The sequence below is a fragment of the Acomys minous genome, assembly GCF_964271855.1.
Source record: "Acomys minous genome assembly, chromosome: 9".
NCBI lineage: Eukaryota > Metazoa > Chordata > Mammalia > Rodentia > Muridae > Acomys > Acomys minous.
This window is the reverse complement of record NC_140490.1, coordinates 88,746,380-88,766,786: the sequence shown is the minus strand read 5'-3', so window position 1 is coordinate 88,766,786 and position 20,407 is coordinate 88,746,380. Positions and strand designations below refer to the sequence as shown.

Genomic DNA, 20,407 nt, shown 5'->3' with positions numbered 1-20,407 from the left:
GCAGTTAGTTGATTGTCCTGACCCTTTTAGCAGGAACATTTTGAGCTATTAAAGCAGTCTGAAGAGCCAGATGAATGTCCCGGCCCTCCTATGATCTCATAGAATCAGTATATTAGCAAGGGCCTGTCTTCAAAGTTCTTCACATGCAGCAAAGCTGTTATTGTCTCGTATTTTCTAATACGGGGCCTCTAAACCTAATCCTAACAAGGGCAAGTGTTTGAAAGAGAAGACGTTGACCAACACATCTCATCACTTGAAGAGCGCGAGGTGGCAGAGTCTTAGTACATCTTGTGTTGCTATGACAGCAGTGCCTGACGTTGACTACTTCGAAACAGAATGTTTACTTAGGTTGCATATTTGGAGGCAGAGATTTCAAGAGTGAGTGTCTGCTCATTCCCGAATAGAGTTCTCCGGGCTTCATGCTAGAAGTGTGTATGGGTGGGGAGATGTGGGGAGGGGGTCTGCGTGCAATAGCGGGCATACTGGAGGTTAAAGGGTAACTCTGCATAGCTGGTCCTTCTCCTTCTGCCTTTACTTGGATGCTAGCATTGAACTTGTGACCTCAGGCTTGCATGGCAAACACTTTGACCACTAAGCCATCTTGCTGGTCCCTCCAATGCTTCTCAGAGGCCATGCTTTCAGTGCTGTCATACTGGGAAACGAAGCCTGAGGCAAGGCAAGTCTTGCTGGGACAACGCTCATTAGATCCACAGCACAGAGTGAATTTAATCTGTGAATTGTGTGGCTTGAGCCCTACTGTTAAATGGGTGTGATCTTCCACTTCGGCACTGATGGTTTTGTACATTTCTATTTATTTAGTTAAATTTTCTTTCAAACAGGGTTTCTTTGCGGAGCCTTGGCGGTTATACTCACAGAGATCTGCCTGCTTCTGCCTCCCCTGGGATGACAGGCGTGCACCACCATGCCTAGCTTCTATGTACTTCTTCAGACAATTCTTCCTCTGCCATCTCACAAGCATTTGCTTGTGACCAGTGTTCACAGTTTTACCAGAAACCATCAGGATGTTGTCCTTCAACATTGGCTTCTAGAAGGCTCCATCAGAGGAAATGTCTATTCCTCTCCTGGCCTCTGTTACTGGAGTTTTGTTCTGGAGAGATGCTAGCACATTCCTTTCATGAAGACCAGGGAGCAAGGCAGGATGCTTCTATGACGTAATGATCAGGGAGACTGAACCTCCCTGAGTTAGCTCCCTGAAGAGCCCTTTGAGGACACCTGCCACTTTTCTTCCTGTGATCATAATGTCATGTTGGATGTTACTCTATCTGGGGAATTTTGGGGACCAGTGTGATCACTGATGTCTTGTAAGAATGTTATCACCCAGAGAGACCTCTGAATGAGGGTCTTTCTTTCACAGTGTTCTTTCTCATTCTGTTTTAACTTCCATAACATATAACTTCAGAGAACTCTCAACAAACAGAAACAGAAAAGAAGAATGTTACACGGCTTGTTTCTCATCAGATTTGGGGGACTGGACAGACCGTCCTTCAAGCGCGCTGTGTCTGAACTTCTACCTTCTGAGTCTTAAGCTCTTATACAAGGGATCACCTCACTTCTGAGAGATGTCCCTTGGATTCCATTCTAAGATGCTAAACTCCAGCACACCCCAGCCTTTCATGTTCTAAAACTTACGCTAAGCCCCCAAGAGGGTCACTCCGCTTTGCACATCAGTGAACAAGCTCCCGGCTCCCATTTCTGTTCGCAGCAAAAATGCCCTTAAGGCTAGAACTCTGCAGCGGAACACAAAAGGTCCCAATGTCCTGAGATTCCAAGCATGCCTGTGGCATCACCAGGCGAACCCAGAGCCTGAAAACATGCAGCCAAAGGAGGCTTCTCCCTCATGCTCCTCCACATTTTCATTCCCACTTCCGACAGCGCACCTGGAGGTAATCCTTTCTACTTCAGCTAATTGCTCTTTGTGGTAGCAAAAGGCCAGGGGACAGGGGAGAGGGGGGAGGAGGGAGGGGTGTAGAGAGGGAAGGAGGGGCGGAGACTCCCCCAGCTGATGATGAAGTATCAAACCACAGAACGATCATCGCATCCAGGCCATTGTTCCATTGCAGGGGGAGCCAACATCTTACATTAATTTTCAGTTGCAGACAATATAGCTCTCAGACAAAGGCGCACATTCCCGGCAAGGCACAGCAATTAATTTTCCAAGTGTCCTTGATGCAAATGCGAGCAGAGGGTTTCAAGTTCTTTTGGAGTGACTTTTATAGATGTCTCAAAATTACTCAACTTCTGGAGTTCTCAAAAGCATTTATGTTCTTAAAAGAGGAGAGTCCCTGTTGTTGGAGTTTTTAAATTATCAATCAAGGTCTTAACTATGCTTTCCTGTTTCTGGTTGCCTGGGTCACATCTGCCTCCTGAATCTGACTGTCCCCAGTATAGAGAGAGGAGCCTGGCTCTGTTTGATCAGTGCCCAGCACTGTATCTTTGGTGCTTGGCAGGGTGTCTGGCACACAGCAGGTGTTTGGTAAATCATTGTTTGCATGCATGGATGAGATTTCAAGGTTAACAGACAATTCTGCATGTACGTTTGGAATGCTGTCTTGGTGGCACATGATCAAAAGCAAAGAGAGGAATGAAGGGAATTGTAAAAAATAAAAAAACCAGTGCAATTTAGTGCTGATAGAAGGGCTTATCTAAGCAGATTTTTATATGCAGCGGTAATGGAGACCGTTAGTAGCCACGTGGCTAGTAAGAACAGTCAGAGGACCTGACATGATCACTACAGGGAGAGTTAGGAAGAATCCCTTTTACCTCATAGCTTCTCTGTTGGGTACCTATTCCCACTTCACGGTCACACAGCTAGAAAACAGCAGAGCTGGATGACATTTCTGACATCTGTAGCCCATCTCTCCACCCTACACCCCCTGTTGACCCTCTCTCCTCTCCTCCTTTCCTTTTCTTTTCCTGACTATTTCTCTCCTGCTTCATCTCTTCCTTTCCCTTCCATGGCACATTGATAGTAGCTACGTGGCCATTAGCTTAAACTGTCAACTTGGTATATGCTGGAGTTCCCTGCAAGGAGCAACTGTCCAGATCAGATTAGCCTCTGGGTATGTCTTTGGGGATTGTGTTGACTGGTAATTGTTGTAGGAGCACCCAGTACCATCCCTAGATGGATGGCCCTTAACTATATGGGAAAAAAACAAAAACAAAAACAAAAACAACTTGCTGAGGATAAGCCACCTTGGTAGCAAGCAGTGTCCTCCACGGTCCCTGCTGTACTGTTTGCCTGTTGACTTAGGATTCTATTGCCATGATAAAATACCACCACCAAAACTTGGGGACAAAAGGGTTTATTTTATCTTGCAGCTTGTGGTCCATGACCCAGAGGCAGGAACTGATGCAGTGGCCATGGAGGAGTGCTGCTTCCTGACTTGCTCAGTTTGTTTTATTCCATATCATCCAGGTCAACCCACTTAGGGGTTGCTACTACCTCCGGTAGGCTGAGCCAACCCATACAAACCATTAGTCAAGAAAACACTACAGGTTTGTCTACAGGAAAATCTTATGGAAGCATTTTTTTGCAATTATGACTAGCTTGTGTCAAGATGACGTGAAGCTAACCTGCACAGCTATGGCTGAGTTCCTTGCTCAGAAGTAGTGCAGCGTGGAATAGCAAACAAGCCTGCCTCAAGTTCCTGCACTGACTTCCTCAAAGGTGAGCTGTCACCTGGAATCATAAGCTCCTCCCTCTCCCACTGCCACCACATTGCTTTTGGACAGGGTCTTTTATTTCAGGAGCACTATAATACTGTAAGTCCCTCTGTCTCCTCCCAGGCACCTTCTCCTCCGCTTTCCTTTCTCTCAAGATGAAAAAAATTAAGAATTTATTTCCCAGCATCCTTTGGCTCACAGGCGGTCATGTGACACAACCTGACATCCCTGGCTTGTAACTCTCTCCTTAGTCTGAGCGAATAGAACGTTCCCAGCCTTTAGGAGACTGTATTTCTTCATCCGGAGCGTGGTGTGAGCTAACACCCGCTGGCTTGTTTCTTCACATCGGGCAGTCCAGTGCGTTCATTCAGCGCAGTGGGTGCTATGTTTCCGGGCCAGTGTTTCTCAGAGTGCTGTCTTGTTAGCAGCTGGAAGCAGAGTCATGATTTTCAGAGGAGGAAAAAAAATGATGACTCAAGTTAATTCATAGTCATTCACAAGTTTGAGATGTAAAATAATTAGGTGCCACAGTATTTTCAACAGTGTTTTTGCTACTGTTCATTTAACTTAATAGTACACTTTTGCCTCATTTGAGCATTACCGTTTACATTCACTGAACCCTGTAGTTCCTCTCCTTTTTTTGGTGGTTTCTAGCTATAGTTTCTTCCCGCCCCCCTCTCAATTTTTTAAAGGTGATATTTCATATAGCCCAGGCTGGTCTTGAACTTCCTAAGTAGCAAAGGAGGACCTTGAACACCCAGGCATCCTGCGTCCACTGCCCAAGTTCTGGGATCACAGGCAAACATTAGTATGTCTGGCTTTCTCTTTTTGCTTTTTTTTTTTTTTTAAAGAGAGTTTCTCAAGCCTAGAGCTCACTGTGTGGACTGGGTTGCCCTCAAATGCTGAGATTATGGGTGTGCACCACAAGGCCAGATTTATAGTTTTCATAAATAGATCAGTGGCTCAGAAATGATTTACTGAGCAAAATGTTAGTGATGAAAATAGCCATGTAATGACTGCATCTCAAAACGATGTTACAGACATAAATAAGGGATAGGACTCAAGTGTAAATGTGGAGTATGTGTGTTCTGAGACCGCCGGATCTGTCCCTTAATGTGATCCATGTTTGGAAGTCCCTCCCCTACCCAGCACAGTCACAGGAAGAATCAACATTAACTTCATCATGAGGAAAGCACAGCTAAATCATTATGACATTAGAAAGAAATGGATGAATGGGTGAACGAATGAACGAAGAAACAAATGAATGAATAGATATTCAAGTTATGTTAGCTTAGACACCAGCAGCCAGACCACTATGGGGCTTGGCATTTTGTTGAGCAGAGCATAACCCAATTAACACCTTAACTCAGGTTTATTTGTGTGTGTATGCATGCATGTGTACATGTATGTGTTTTGCCTGCATGTATGTCTGTGTACTCCATCATGCCTGGTGCCAGAGGAGGCCAGAAGAGGGAATCCAACCCCTTGAGAATGGATGCACAGCCTGCCATAAGTTGCTTTCATCTGGGCCTTGGGAATCCAGCACAGGTCCCCTGAAAGAGCAACTGCCACTCTTAGTAGTTGAGCCGTCTCTCTGGCCCTCTCATGTAGCTTTTAACAAAGGCTAAAGACCAAACTGTTAAGCCTTTAATTTTTTTTCCAAGACAAAGACAAACTTATGCTTTCAGATACATAATCAGTGAACTAATAATGTCACCAAAGATACAGAAGGTCTTGCAGCATTACACAAACTCATATTCCTAGAATCAAATACATCCTTATCTTATTATGGCTAAGGCAACTCAAAGAATGCCCTCAAGCTGATACAGAAATATTATGCCCTAAAAGAAAACACTATGAGGCAGTGGAAAACAATCAGTAAATCTCATTAGTGGCAGTAAGTAGAGGCAAGAAACTCTCTTGACTTACTGTTGCAAGGATTTGTTCTCAGCCACACACAGGACATTGAGTGGGATGTACCGTTTAAGTGCTCAGGGCTCCTGCCACCAAAGAGGATGGTTTCCACAAAGCTAATGATTACTTTGTGGTTCATGTGCAGGCTACATGAGGTGGCTAAAATCCAGAGTGAAGTATTACTAATGCTTTCAAATCAAAGGGCTTGCCTTGTCTGCCATTTCATATACTGCCTGTTTCAATGAGAACGCCCAGAAAGTCCCCTAAGGAATGATGCTGTCATTGGGGTACAGACAAAGACAAGCTTGGTGGTACCCCAAAAACCATGCAACACAGCAGCCATGACACTGCTTCCTGTTACTGATTCAGGATTGAAATGGTGGACACCAAAGGACAGCTCCCGGATAAGTCACAAGCCCGGGCAGCACATATCTGAATACTACCTGTTCTTTCTGGCCCCTTATCAAAGAACCTTCTGGTTTAGGCTCAAGTATGCGCTAGCTCCTGAGGAAAAATGTGCACTTCAACAATTTTTTTTCGCCAAAATAAAACATACAAAAATTCTTTTTATCCCTTAACACCAAAATATCTTTGATAAAGCTTGTCTTATGTGGCTTGCTCACGTGAGCTCTCTCAACAGTTTGTACTTGACTTTCAAAAGGCCGTGACTTTTACTACGGGAGGATTAGATGTCACATTGACTTAAGAAAACCAAAACATCACAGGGGACATGCTTCATCCCAGTGACTGAAGGTTATCTTCATTTCTTGAGGAGAACCATCTTGCTTGTGCTCAAAGCCACATGGACATGCTGCATGAGAAAAAAAACCTGAGAGCAGAAGACAGCAAAACAGACTGATTCGCAAGGAGCTCCCTCACCAATATCTCCTGAGGTGGAAAAAAACAAGTAGTCTTTAGCTTTGGGGTAACATATGCGTCTTAACACAGCATCTGAAACTATTAAATATGGGACAATACTCAAACACCATCCTCTGCCGTGCCTGCAAATGCGGATTCTTTCTCATTCTTTTTACTGGCCACAAGGTGGATTTAGAGCATACATTTTATTCTGGATCTCGCTTTTGCTCACCCCAAAATAGAACCCAGGTTACTCTCAAATGGACGTTAAAACATATTTTTATGATTTGGGGGAGATGAAACAAACAAAACCATGGGCGTTATTCTAGGCAGAGATTACCAAGACAGATGGCTGCAGAGATGTGGGATCTCAAGAAGATAACTGGTTCATGGGTGAGGGGGTGGGCGGGGTGGAGTGGGGGGGAACCATGTCCGCCGGAAGTCTCCACATCAGGGAGTCAGCCATGTGCGCTGGAAGTCTCCACGTCAGGGTGCCGGCAGGAAGGCAGCGACACTTCAGCTCCTTCTACATCGCTTGATATCACAAGACTACTTATCTCTTCCTGAACTCTCCCCCATTTTGAGGCCATTTCGTATTTATTTCCATTTTCTGGAAAGAAACCCGACACCACACTGCGTTAGAAAGCCCCAGCTTCCTGGTGATCTTGTAGGGGTGGATATTCACATTTCCTGCCTCTTCCCACCTTCCGGGATGTGCCTGCTTCCGGGATGTGCCTGCTCCTCCCCCCTCCTTCACTCTCAACTGCTCTCCTTTGCCGGGAGCTCATACCCTCTTAGCACCCACATCTGTCCTTGGGGCCTTGCCGTCTTTCACTATTTAGCCAAACCCTCCTGGCATCTCTTCCGGGTAGAGCATCATTTATTTTACTGTGGATGAAACAAGAGCCCATCCAGGAACCAGAATCTATAGAAGGAAGCGATGTCCTTCTTTTTATTATATGTGTGACTGGTGAACCTAAATGTGAAGGGTAAAGAAGGCTTAAATGGAAAAGAATCATGGGTACCTTCTAGATTTTTTTATTTGAAGGACTGATATCTATCACCGGTCATGAATTCCTTCTTATTCTATCCACTAGCTGTATCTGGAATGTCCGAGAAACATAGAACACAAGACGAAGGAACAATAGGGAAAAGCAAAGCGTGGCCGAAGAAGGGAAGGGGCGGAGGTCCATGGCGGATTTGCAACCGTGTGTTAGCCAGCTCCGGAATGCTGATCAACGCTGCAGCGTCAAAGTGCCAAAATGTCTGGCCTAAAACAATTGACTTTTATTTCCCTCACGTGTAGACTCCTGGGTCATCTGGGGTTTAGCTGAAGTCATCTGGTCGTGGCTGCCGTTAACCGGTTGCCTCTAGGTTGAAGAGGTCTTGTTCTGACATGGCCGACCACATAAAGTGTCTATGCTTTACCTATATAGTGATAGCGTTAGGGACAGGGAGCCAGGGCAGGCGTCACAGCTCACTTATAAATGCTCCCTGTTGCATGGCCGTTAACATCCCATTGGCAGAAACAGGCTACACGGCAAAGCCACCAGGAGGTGGTAGGACCATGTACTCTGCCTATGTAGTAGGTAGTAAGTCCTGACATAATTACATGGCACAGGCTACGGATGATGCATTTCTAAGGGAAAGGAGTGAAGAGTTGGGGCAAACAACCCAGTGTACCCCACATAAGAAATTGAAAACGTGCAATTGGAGTTTAAAAATAAGGAAGTCGCGCTAGACAGTAGAAGCTATGGGTGTATTTGGCAGTAAGCAGAAAGGGGAATTATTGAATATCATGGCTGACCCTGGAGCCTTAGATTATGCCACTTTGAAGGACCCGGGAAGCTCATAGCGAATGAGGAGAAAAGCGGAAGCTGCAATCAGAAGTCTAAGTGACTTCAGCTAAGAAGGGGCGCCACCAAGAGCGTTGACGTGCCTGAACAGTAAGCATCTCCTGGGGTTCCCCCTCACGTCTCACTTTCTACCTTTCTTCTCCACCAAACAAGAGAATGCGGGCTGGGGGGGGGGGTGCAGCTCATAAGACAGAAGTTTGCTTCACATGCCCAGACCCTGGCCTTCATCCCTAAAGCTGCAAAGACAGGGTGTGGTAGTGGTGTACCCCAGGAGTCCCAGCATTCCAAGAGGCAGAGTCAGGTGGATCAGGAGTTCAAGGCTATCTTCATCTCCATAGTGCATTTGAGGCCAGCCTGTACTGCATTAGACCCTATCTCCAAAGCAAAGCAAACAAATGGACAAACACAGTGGAAGAGACTGAAGATAGATGCCATTTTCTATTAGCTTGATTGCTACTGTAATAATACAAACAAGTATTGTACAGAGGCACAACGGAGTCCATTGGTTTCTCTTAAAGAAATACATAACGAGGGGTCATTCAACATTTCACAAACTCCCCTCTATCTGTCTGAATGCAGCATATGCGTACCATGAAGCACCTCAAACGTCTCAGAGGTACCGCAAGAACGGTGCAGCTCTCTCCCCATCTGACTCATCACTTCCTGGGAGGACCCTGACCACAGCTGTGCAGAAACTTCCATCACGAAAACCACAGCGGACACTGCACAAATGACCCTTTTTTAAAAGTCTGGGGTTTCTTGCAACTAGGAACGTTGGATGGGTTTCCTTGAGGCTTGGCGTAAAGAAGGCCCAGCGTTCTTTGCACAGTTCAGAGTCTGGTGAATGGCTGTAAGAAGAAAATATTCTCTAAAGGGGGATAAAGAGAGGGGTGCATGAGGGTGGGGCTGGGAGGGTAGAAGGGAAGGGGCTGGGATGAGGCTATGAAGTGATTAAATAAATAAATATGAATATTCTCTAAACTCATTTAGCACCTAAAAGCACTGTGTGTGTGTGTGTGTGTGTGTGTGTGTGTGTGTGTGTGTGTGTGTGTGTGTGTGTTTGAGTCTATGGAAGATCATTCGCAGGGAGGGCACGCTTTCAATCTTAGGCATGGCTTGAGAAGGAAGTGGGAGTTCAGTTCCGCTCCAATGAGCATCTCTTTCTCCTTGGACCAGAATCCGCCATGGAGATAGTCTGCATCTTCTGGTGTGAAAGGTCAGTTATCGACATGTCACTTCTGCTGTCTCTTCCTTAACGCACACGTGAGTTCTGCCTCCTGATTGGATCAAGCCTGCTGCCTTCGAGATTTAAGGACCAGTGCAGACCAAATGCCAGTGTCCTTTTTCGTCGCTTTTCTCTCCAAGCTTGACTCTTCAGTTCTGCTCCTTCTCATCTCTGGCCCGGCTCATCTTTTTGTAGTTTCTGCTTTTATTTTCATAAACTCTTTGTCATTGAATGCATTCCATTCTTTACACGTCAGAGGGCAACCATTTCTTTTGAGAGGTTTTTGGTGACTCAGTACTGGGGTGAGTGTCTTTCCTGCCAACATTTGGTACCACTTTGTGCTCTTGTTGCCTTTGAACGGTCCTATCTCCTAGGAAACGAGTTCCTGGAAGGTGTAGAGCTTATAATCATCCTCATCGTAACCTTAATTTGTAACTTGGTCCAGACCTGTGGGCCCAGTGATACCCCATACCTGTTTATTGGTTGGATGCCTAATGTAAGGTGCCCTTCTTAGGGGCATCATAACTTACCATGGAAGGACAATGCATAGTGCACTGTTGAACTGAAATGTTAATTCCAGGTTCAGAGATCAGATGAATCGGGAGGTCTTTAAGCTGGCCTCCCATGACTTTCATCAGACAGATGAGGCAGCGAAGGCAGAGGCACAGGTGGTGGAAGCAACACTTCTGGAGTGTCCTGGAGATGTAAGAAAGCTTAGTTTTCTGAAGCAGTCAGAAGCACAATGAAAATACAAATGGTGACAGGGAAGTTAGCCTAGGAAACTTGGGCAAGACTCTGGAAAGCTTCAAAGTATACCAGGAACACAGACCGTGAACCCGTGGCTCACGGTACCAGGACCTCGGCAACACAGACAATGAACCCTCAGCCCACAGTACCAGGACCTCGGGAACACAGACTACAAACCCACAGTCCCCTGTACCATGACCTGTGAAAATCTGTGGGAAATGCAGACTCTTAGGGTCTAACCCTGGCCAACTAATTTGGTTCTTATGTGGGCTAGCGTTTGAGGGTTGCTAACGCAACTGAGGTTATTCTTTGTAAATCAAAGCTACCATTGCTGCTGGTATTCACTATGGAACACCTTCCTCAACTCTCCATAGGGGTACACTGTATTTTGAGGTTAATTTTCCCAGGTAAATGATACATATTTGTATGTATGACGTATACATCAGACAGCTCCAGAGAGCAATGACTTCAAACTCAGCCTTGGCTCATGATTTCTACAGTGGGACATTGCATCTCCTCTTCACTTTCCAAGTGTATCAATGGGAAGAGTTGACCCCTCCCTGCGGCTCCTCTGTCTTGGCTTTTCCAAAGGAAGAGACATTCTGACAGTTAGGAATAGTTTATGTTCCCAGAGTTGGGTGTGAGGTCCCCTTCAGTATGCAGCAGTGCTTGACCAGTTGATTGACTGATGACCCCACAGTCTTCAGTCTGCAGAAGGGACTCTGAGGTCAACCCACCTCCCCAACGTCATCAAGACTTTACAGGATTAGCTTGATTGGACAAATGGTCCATTCAAGTCTATTTGTTGACTCAACTCCTTTCCTCAAGGGCACAACTTGATTTCTTTTTTACTGTGGTCCTTGCAGCTGTTTTTTGTTTTGTTTTGTTTTGTTGTTTTTTTGTTTTTCTCCCAACATAATGTTTTTGTCTGTTCTTTGGGGATTTCACATCATAGGCCCTGATCAAACTCACTTCCCAGGCCTTTCATGCCCCCATCGCCCCTCCACCCTTGAGACCTCCCCCCAACAAAACAACAACAAACAAACAAACAAACAAAGAGCAAGCCTGACTTGTGCTGTCTGTATACTCACTGGAGCCTGGTCCTTACATTACTCAAACCCATTCCCTTCAATCATGTTTGTATTCGTTTCTTCCCATCCTGACAGCCTCTTAACTACTTAGATGCACGCTCTCCTAATGCTTGGCAACCTTGATTTGGAATTGCTCACCTTACCTATGTCTTTATTTGGGCAGAATGTAGCCCCTGCTGGCCTGAAACCCTATTTGTAGACCAGGCTATCCTTAAGCTCACAGAGATCCAGCCTGCTTCGACATGCCTTGTGTGCTGGATTGTGACTTGCATGAGGCGAAGGACCAGTTATGACTTGCTCGCTGCTACATCGTGGTTTATGGCAGAGCCTGGAACATGACAGGGGCCTGATGTTTTGTTGTTGTTGTTTTTTAAGCTCTCTAACTGAATGATATGATGGTATAATGAAGCTAATAAGGGTCCTTCTCTTAGCAGCTCCACGTCCAAAGTCATGTAAGAGTCTGATCTTTGGTATCTTGGCAGCATCTCCACTCATGGGACTGCCTGCCTTTTACCCCTGTGTCTACCAACTGGCAGTCCTTCAAGATTTTAGATGCAATCACTCTGGAAGACCAGAAGAGTCATGTGTATCCCAGTTCTAGACTTTGTGTCAATGGCGGCTCCCATGGAGTCATGAGGTGTACGGGCCTTTCCATGCTCAGATGTCTCCTGCACCAGGAAGCTCTTCTGGAGGTGGACCTGTCTTCACGGGGCAGGGATTTGGTTTCATTTGGTACCTAAAACAGAGCTGGCTTTTAGCAAGCAACCAGTAACTATATGTCGGATGCAAAAATGAGTGCCTCAGTCTTCAAGGGACAATCTCCCTCCACAGCTCGCATGTGTCTCTGTTTCCTATTGGGGGACTATTTGTGTAAGGCCATGTTAGTCAATTCTGTCCAAATCACTACCCAGTTCCCAGTGATTCTGGAACTTGGTTCTCCTCTCTCCTCCTCTCCATCCCTTTCCTCCCTTCTCTCTCTTCCCTTCCCCCCCCCCTCTGGAATGCAAGGGAAGGGCTTAAGTTAGCCTATAATTATAAGATTGAAGGCTTTCGGCTGCTTCTGTGCCCAGGTGGATCAACTCTCCATAAAAATATGTGGAAATTGTACACACCCATGTTTTAATGTGGCCTGAAAGCTTTCCTTTGGGGTGTGGCTCATGCAGTTTAGGCCACAAAACACTGTTTCTGAGAAGTGCTGTTTTGAGAGCGAAGGCCCTGGAAACTTGGATAGGAAACGTGAGCACACTCCAGCCGGGGACAGTAATGCTCCAGAGGCTGCCAGCCTCTCTGCGAGCCTTAGTCACAGCCGGCCACCAGGCAGTGCGGGCTTGACTTGTATGGAAAGGTGGTTTCTTTTGTTCTGCATCAGAGCTTATGGTGAACAGACTGCTGTGCGTTTTCAGTGGAGCCATCTGCAGCAAACGATTGCATGGTCTGTCTATTTCAGGATCTTACTTCTATCCAGTTCTGCACATAAGCTGAGGAGTCCTGGGGCGTGGCCTGCAGACGTGGTCAAATCTGTTTCCAGTGTGATATTCAGGGCAGATGGCTACCAACTCCAGCCCCTGGGTCAAAGGCAGCATGTATCTTAATTTTTATAAATAATGCTTGATTTAAATACAGCCAAACTAGTTGTTTACTTGTCTGTCGAAGGCTGTTTTCATGCTACAGAGGCACAGGCGGGGTAGCTGAAAGTGTGTATGGCCCACAAAACAGAATATTCAATCTCTGTTCCTTTAAGAGAGAGCTTGCCTTTGACCATATCTTTAACTGCTTCCACAATGGCTGGGCTATCTAGCTCACTCATTGCTGGGTCCCCAGGAACTTCTATAAAAATAAGTGCTTACTAACTACCAGTCAAATTAATTAAGATTTTAAAAGGGATGAAAAAGATTGGTGATTAAATGTGCCCTTGATAGACTTCCAAATTACCAGACCTTTGAAATCCATGTCAATTTCTTTTGGCTTTTATATATTAAATTTTTGGTTTGCTTGTTTTCATAATAGAGTCTCATGTGATACAAGTTGAGCTCTATTCACTGTGTAGCCCAGGATGTCTGTGAACTCCTGGTCTCTGCATCCCTGGGGCTAGAATTGGAGGCAGGTGCCAACACTCATGGCTTATCAATTACATGCTTAAATAAATATTTCACCATTGAACCCCAATCCAGATCTAGCCAATGGACAGGACATTCTCCACAGTTGAGTGGAGAGTGGGGACTCACTTTCACGTGAACTCTGGTGTCCCATATTTGACCACATCCCCTGGATGGGGAGGCCTGGTGGCACTCAGAGGAAGGATAGCAGGCTAACAAGAAGAGACTTCATACCCTATGAGCATATACAGGAGGAGGAGGTCCCCCTCAGTCACAGTCATAGGAGAAGGGAGTAGGGGGAAAGCAGGAGGGAGGGAGGAATGGGAGGACACAAGGGGTGGGATAACTATTGAGATGTAATATGAATGAATGAATTTTAAAAAAGGGAAAAATAAATGTTTCACTCCTGATTCATATGTATTTAATGAATTCCATTTTTACTTTAGTGTGTCTCCATAGAAAAGTTTAATCTCTGATATGTTCTAAAAATATTTTAGCAACCCCCAATACATTTTAAAGAATATTTTAGCATCATTGTCCATTAGTATTAGTATTAGTGTCATTGTCTATACCTGTTTTACTAGTTTGCTAGGAATGCGATAGCAGAATACCATAGACTGGCTGGCTTAAACATCAGAAATGTATTTTTCCATAGTTCCAGAGTCGGTAAGTTCAAGGTTTTTTCCTGGCACCTCCTGCTGTTGTTTTCATATGACCATCTTTTCTCTCACTCTCTCTGTCTCTCACTTTTGAACATCTCTGGTGTTTCTATGGGTATCAAACTATGAGTATGGAATTTCCTCTTTTTAAAAGAAACGTCAGCCAGTATAGGTTCCAGCCCGTGGTGCGGCGAGTTGGAGGATTTGGCAGCGGCGGCGAGCTCCGTGGAGACCTCTAGGTCCAGTGCAGCTTCTTCTGTCGGATAGATGATCTGCAAGACTCCTGAGAATTACGCCAGGGGAATTGCCCCCATGTAACTGACACCCAGAAGGTTTCATTCTTGCTCTCCTTAATCTCCTTTCCCTCCTATTTAGGGTAGTCGGGTTGTAAGGGAGGCACACGCCTTTAATACACCCCTAATAAAGTAGGATCGTTAAGGAATCGTAGCCAACAAAATACTGCTAAAAGTGTAGAAGAATTGGTGCAAGGTCTTTTCCAAGTCTGTAGGCTGTCAGTTTGTTCTGCTGACGGTGTCCTTTGCCTTACAGAAGCTTCTCAGTTTCATGAGGTCCTGCTTATTATTCATTGTTGATCTTAGAGCTTGAGATGTTCATGTTCTGTTCAGGAAATTGTTTTCCTGTGCCAATGAGTTCAAGGCTGATCCCCATTTTTTATCTTCTAACAGACTGAGTGTGTGAGGTTTTGTGTTGAGGTCTTTGATCCACTTGGATTGGAATTTTGTGCAGGTTGATAAATATGGATTTGTCTGCATTTTCCTACATGTAGACATCCAGTTAGACCAGCAGCATTTGTTGAATGGTTTTTCCTATTGTATGGTTTTAGCTCCTTTGTCAAAAATCAAGTGTGTGTAGGTGTGTGGGTTTATTTCTGGGTCTTCAATTCAATTCCATTGCTCAACCAGGCTGTTTCTATGTTAGTACTATGCCATTTTTATTACTGTTGCTGTGTGGTATAGCTTGAGACCAGGGATGGAGATAATTCCAAAGATCCAAAGATCTTTTATTGTATAGAACTGTCTTAGCGATTCCGGGCTTTTTGTTTTTCCATTAAAAATTTAGAACTGTTCTTTCAAGGTCTGTGACAAGCTGGAGACCTTCAACAGGGTAAGCTTCTGGGAGGACATGGGGGCGACTCTAGCTGAGACTCCTAGTAGCAGGAGTCATGGAGACCGAGGAGGTCACCCTCTAAGTAGACAGGACTCCAAGTGGAGAGGGGAACACCAACCCACCCACAAAAAAACCTCGACCCAGAATTTACCCTGCCTATGAGATGTGCAGGGATTAAAAATAGAGCAGTTATTGAGGGAGTGACCAACCAGTGCCTGGCCCAACCTGAGATGCACATCATGGGAGAGAGACAACCCCTGACACTATTAACGCTCCTCTGCTGTGCTCACAGACAGGAGCCTAGCATGTCTGTCATCTGAGAGGCTCCACCCGGCAGTGGATTAAAACACTTGTTGAAACTCACAGCCGAACCCTGGGCCGGAGCGCAAGGAGTCTCATGGAAGAGTCGGGCTAAGGATAGAAGGACCCGGAAGGGACAGGAGCTCCACAAGAAGACCAGCAGAGCCAACTAACCAGGGCCCAGAGGGACTGTGGGAAATGAAGCCCCAGCCAAGCACCACACGTGGATTGGATCAGGCCACCTACACAGATGTGGCCGTTGGGCAGCTCAGGGTTCATGTGGGTCCCAACATAAGGGGTTGTCTTTGACGTGGACTCTGTTGCCTGCTTTTCCATCATTTCCTCCTGGTGGGGCTGCCTCGCCAGGTCACAGGGGAAAGAAGATTCGCTCATGCCTGATTCCTGTGCTAGGCTGTGTTGGGGGGGGGCTCCCTTTTCTGAGGAGTAGGGGAGGGGGAAAAGGGGAAGAGGGAGGGTGGGACTAGGAGGAGAGTAGGGGACGGGGCTATGATCGGGATGTAAAGTGAATAAATAAATAAATAAATAAATAAATAAATAAATAAATATGTTTTTTTTAAGGAAAAAAAAGGTGTAGAAGAAAGAAAAAAGGAGGGGCAAGGCAAAAAAAGATAAAAAAAATGGGTGGTGGTGGTAAAAGATTGCTCAGCACCCAGCAATGAGCACAGCGCAAAAGCAAATGACTATTAGGAGGGAATAAAAGATAAAAAACATTCAAAGTTTTAAAAGCACAATAAAGTAAAAATAATACTAAAAGTACAATTTTTAAAAATTAAGAGTGATGGTAACGGGGGAAAAAATCCAGATAAAGTCGTGAAACAGCTTATTTCTAGGCCTTTGAGTATTGGAAACTGTCGGCTGTCAGTGTGGGACGAGGGGACACGGCCGCTGAGTGTGCGGGCTGCTGGTCTTGTGCTGGTCAAGTGCCCGATGCCCACCTGAGTTCTCTTCCTTTTAGTAGCATCCTCCTTTGCGTATCGAGGTCTCTGAGAGGCGCGCTTTGCTTTCCAGTCTGTGAGACAGCTTCTCCGACCTGCTGGTCTCCCCCAGATGATGCCTACCCCTTGGGTTAGCTAGGGCTCTAGCTGAAGGGTGTTTTCAGAAGCATACTGGGAGTTGAAGAAGCAGCCACAGCTCAGAGATCTATCCAGGTTGGGGGTGGGGAGGCTGGACACCTGTCTTTGCACTTTCCGAACTCTCTGTTGTTCATCGTGCGGAAGAGAGGCATCTGGAGATGTCGTGAGCCCTTGTGCTTTATGGCAGCGGACCACAGACCACAGGTGCTTCTAGCCTTGACCCACTTGGTGACCTCACGTTCATGCCGAGCAAACTCCAAGGTTAATTTTAGCAGAGGAGACTTATTCCTAGCCATTCAGGGAAAGATCTTCCCATGTGCACTTAACTACTTGAGTCAAGAGCCCCCTCCATGTCAGTGACTTTTTGGTGTGTCAGTACCCGGTCCTCATCTCCCGGTTGCCTCTCAGCTGTCTCATCCTCAGACTGTGGTAGGTTATAGTCAAGATCCCTGAAAATAGTCCCTCCGCCTTCGCTGGTACCCAGGACAGCTCAGCTGTAAACAGCAGGTTCCCTCTCAAGATGGTGCCTCTGGCCCTCTGAGCTCTACTGAGTGACAGCGTGAGGTGTCTGCCTGCTATGGACTCATCTGTTTCGCCACAATGACTGGCAACAGGCTTTGAGGCTTACGAGGGGGTTGCGGGGCTTACGCCGAGGGTAGCACTGCAGGGCTCTTGTCAATGGCGGTGCTTGGCTCCCTTAAGGAAAGCTCTGTTTCTCTCCCCCTGCCATCCCCCCATCCCCATACCCCCCCATCCCCCCAGGCCCCCCACCCCCTTGCCCCCAGGAAGCTACAGTTCCAGCTGAGTTTGCCTCAGCTGAGTTCTTTTTAGCACCTCACCTGTCTTTCTGTGCTTCTCAGCTCTTTCATTGCTGCCTTTGTGAATCTCTAGACTTTCTGTCTCTTTCTCTCTTTGGGATACAGTCTGTTTTTGTTTGTTTGTTTGTTGTTTTGTTTATCTTATTCTGACTAGTCCCCTTCACAGTCACATCACCGAGTCTTACCCAGAAATCCCTATGACACAATCTTTTTTTTTCCCCCAAGGTCTGCTGATGCATCAGTTACTTTTCTAGACCTGGTGACAGAAACAACTTAGGAGAGGAAGGATTTTTTTTTAGCTTACAGTTTAAAGGAACACAGCCCAGCACGGTGAGGAATCCCAGTGGTTGGATTCACTTGGTTTGTGGTAGTGGCGACATGGTGCGGCTGGGTACACTCCCACGGCAGAGAGGAAACAGAAAGCTACAGGCAGTAGCCGAGCTGCATAAAACTCTCAGTGCCCCCCCCCAGAAGTTTCCTAGTATTAGCTAGACCCCTGCCCTAAAATATCCACAACACTCCCAAATCGGTCAAGTGGGGACCGATTGTTCAAATCTGTAGGTCTGTGGAGGGCATCTCACATTCAAAGCACAACAATGGAATAATATTTGGTAATTCTGGAGGCTCTGTGTGATGTTTCTAATGGGGGAGGGAGGAAAGAACGCAAGTTTCAATATAAAAATTACATGGATGTATTTAGTAAGTGTTCATCCAGCGCCAGACATAGCTTTAGGTTATGCGGATTTGGTAGTAGACACTGAAAGATGGCTGCCATCGTGGGTTCTGAGCTGCACTGAGAAATACTGATAACAAAGAAGAGACACCCAGCTAGTGTGGAGGACTGAAGCAAAGCAAAGCAAGCAAAGAACAGGACGGAAGAAGGAAGAGCAAGGGTTTTAGCTTCTGTCAGTTACCTTTCTGCTGCTATGACAAAAATACCAGAAGCCACTTGAGGGAGAAAAGGTTGATTCCGACTGGTTGTTCAGGGGGCGTAGCCTCTCCTGGCAGCGAAGTGACGCAGCTGGAACCTGAGTGGTGAGTTTGGGTGCTCAGCTCGTGGGCTCCTTTTTCTACAGTCCGGGCTCTTATCCCAAGGAATTGTGCCAGTTGCGGGGAAGCCGGTCTTCCCATGTCAATCAATCCAGTAAAGATACCCTCCCTCTGGTAGGCCCAGAGCCTCTTCTTCCAGGCCGTTCTGGATCTCATGGAGTTGACAATTGAGATTAACCATGGCAACCCCTCCTGTCAGCAGGGTCTCCACGGTCACAGCACTTGAACAATGCCTGGATTCCAGTGAGAATGCTTGTGGTTGGAGGAACCCTGGGGAGAAGATTGCGTGGTGAGAGAGAGAGAGCATCCGGTGCAGGGGACATGAGGTGGGATGTTGCCTGGGTGTATAGAGAATCTCAAGGGGCCAGAGTAGCTTGAGCGGTGTAGAGCTGGCAAGGGCTCCGACACCAGGACAGTGCCGCCTCTGTGAACATAAAACGCAAGTCAGAGCAAAGTGTCTCTGTAGATTGGCGGGATTGGGACTGTATAACGCATCTTCATTCTCTTCTGCCCTGTTATCCGAATAACAACTCTCTACTACATTTATTATCTTAGGAAGAAAACAACACACACACACACACACACACACACACACACACACACACACACACACACACGTTTTGGTATAAAGCTTTCCCCAGACCACATTACCTTTCCCCTGAAGATGTCAACACCCACTGATGCCAGGTGCCAGGGTGTTTGGACAGCCACCATGGCTACGTCTCATTCCAGAAAGAGAAAGATCCCTGGCTGGAAACCCAGAGGGAGCTGTTTGCTCAGATGGACTCTCACAAGCGAGGCAGCCCTGATTTACAGGCAGTGATGAAGGTGTTAATGTCTCCTCTGGGGGGGGGGGGCGGCGGCCTCTCTTCTATCCTTACTTGCTAACGGGGTTTAATGATGACCTCATTGGCCACAGAGACAGGAGCAGATGGCTCACCTAATAACAAGCCTTTATGTTCAGGGCTGACCCCTTTGGGGCTTAGTTTCAGTACTGTGTGTGACCCTGTGGGAGGCTGCCATTAATCAAACATGTTCATTGAGTGTAGCAAGTCTACTGGATAAATAGGCCAACGAAGCATGCTCCTACTGGCTTGCTTTGGCCCTGTGTTCCTGTCTCCCATTAAACACAAAGGCATGCATACATGCATACACACACACACACACATACACACACACACACACACACACAAATACACACACGTGAAAATCAAGAGCTTTATGTGCATCCATGCCTGACTAATTCTAGTAGCTAGACTCTTCACCCGCTCACGTTCCCATGAGTCCCTGGTGGTTTTGACAGTTCCCCACACTAAAGCTGGATCTCTGCCTCTGACCTTCCATTCTTAGCAACAGGGGATGTGTGTGTGAACTGGTCTGAGGGTCTGTCTGTCATGGAAATGAGTCCACAGGCATCCCATGTTTGTGCAGATGGGGAGGAAGGAGCTTAGGGAGAGAGAGAAATGTCCTCTCTTCCTTTCTGCTGATGTGTCGCCTTTAGGCAACCCCAAGGTCATGGCTATCGGCTTGCAAAGGCAAAGAAATTCCTGTTCTAGAGTGACACCAGTGACCAGCAGGGGCGGTCATGAAAAGCATCATCGTGGCAGCCTTCAGAATAAAGATTGAGGCTGGAGGCTCAGGAGAAGACACTGAAACACAAACGGGGACAATATTTAGAGAGGTCTCTACCCTGCCATCCCAGTTCGAAAGCCCCCGAGTAGACAGCAAAGAGAGAAACAAGTTCCCGGGACAAACCAATTAGGGCCTCGCTAAGTCAGAGAATTTTGGCCAAGTCAGTTTTCTTTGGAGCTAATCAGAGTCGTCAGTGCAATGTATGGTGTTAGTTCAACCCACCAACGCTAATAAAATAATAAAATAATGGTATTG

The 20,407-nt window shown here is 46.3% G+C and overlaps 2 long non-coding RNA genes across 2 annotated transcripts; one reads left to right on the top strand and one right to left on the bottom strand.

Annotated features, from left to right (window-relative positions):
* The first annotated feature begins 878 nt into the window (after positions 1-878).
* LOC311605611 lies at positions 879-9,195 on the top strand. The gene is made up of 4 exons (XR_014782028.1): positions 879-1,904; positions 3,340-3,688; positions 7,554-8,402; positions 8,892-9,195. It is a non-coding gene; the product is annotated as an uncharacterized lncRNA (long non-coding RNA).
* Positions 3,679-19,305, bottom strand: LOC311605610. The gene is made up of 5 exons (XR_014782027.1): positions 19,167-19,305; positions 18,385-18,944; positions 10,068-10,233; positions 6,797-7,066; positions 3,679-4,112 (listed from the first exon to the last, which is right to left on the bottom strand). It is a non-coding gene; the product is annotated as an uncharacterized lncRNA (long non-coding RNA).
* Positions 19,306-20,407: the final 1,102 nt, after the last annotated feature.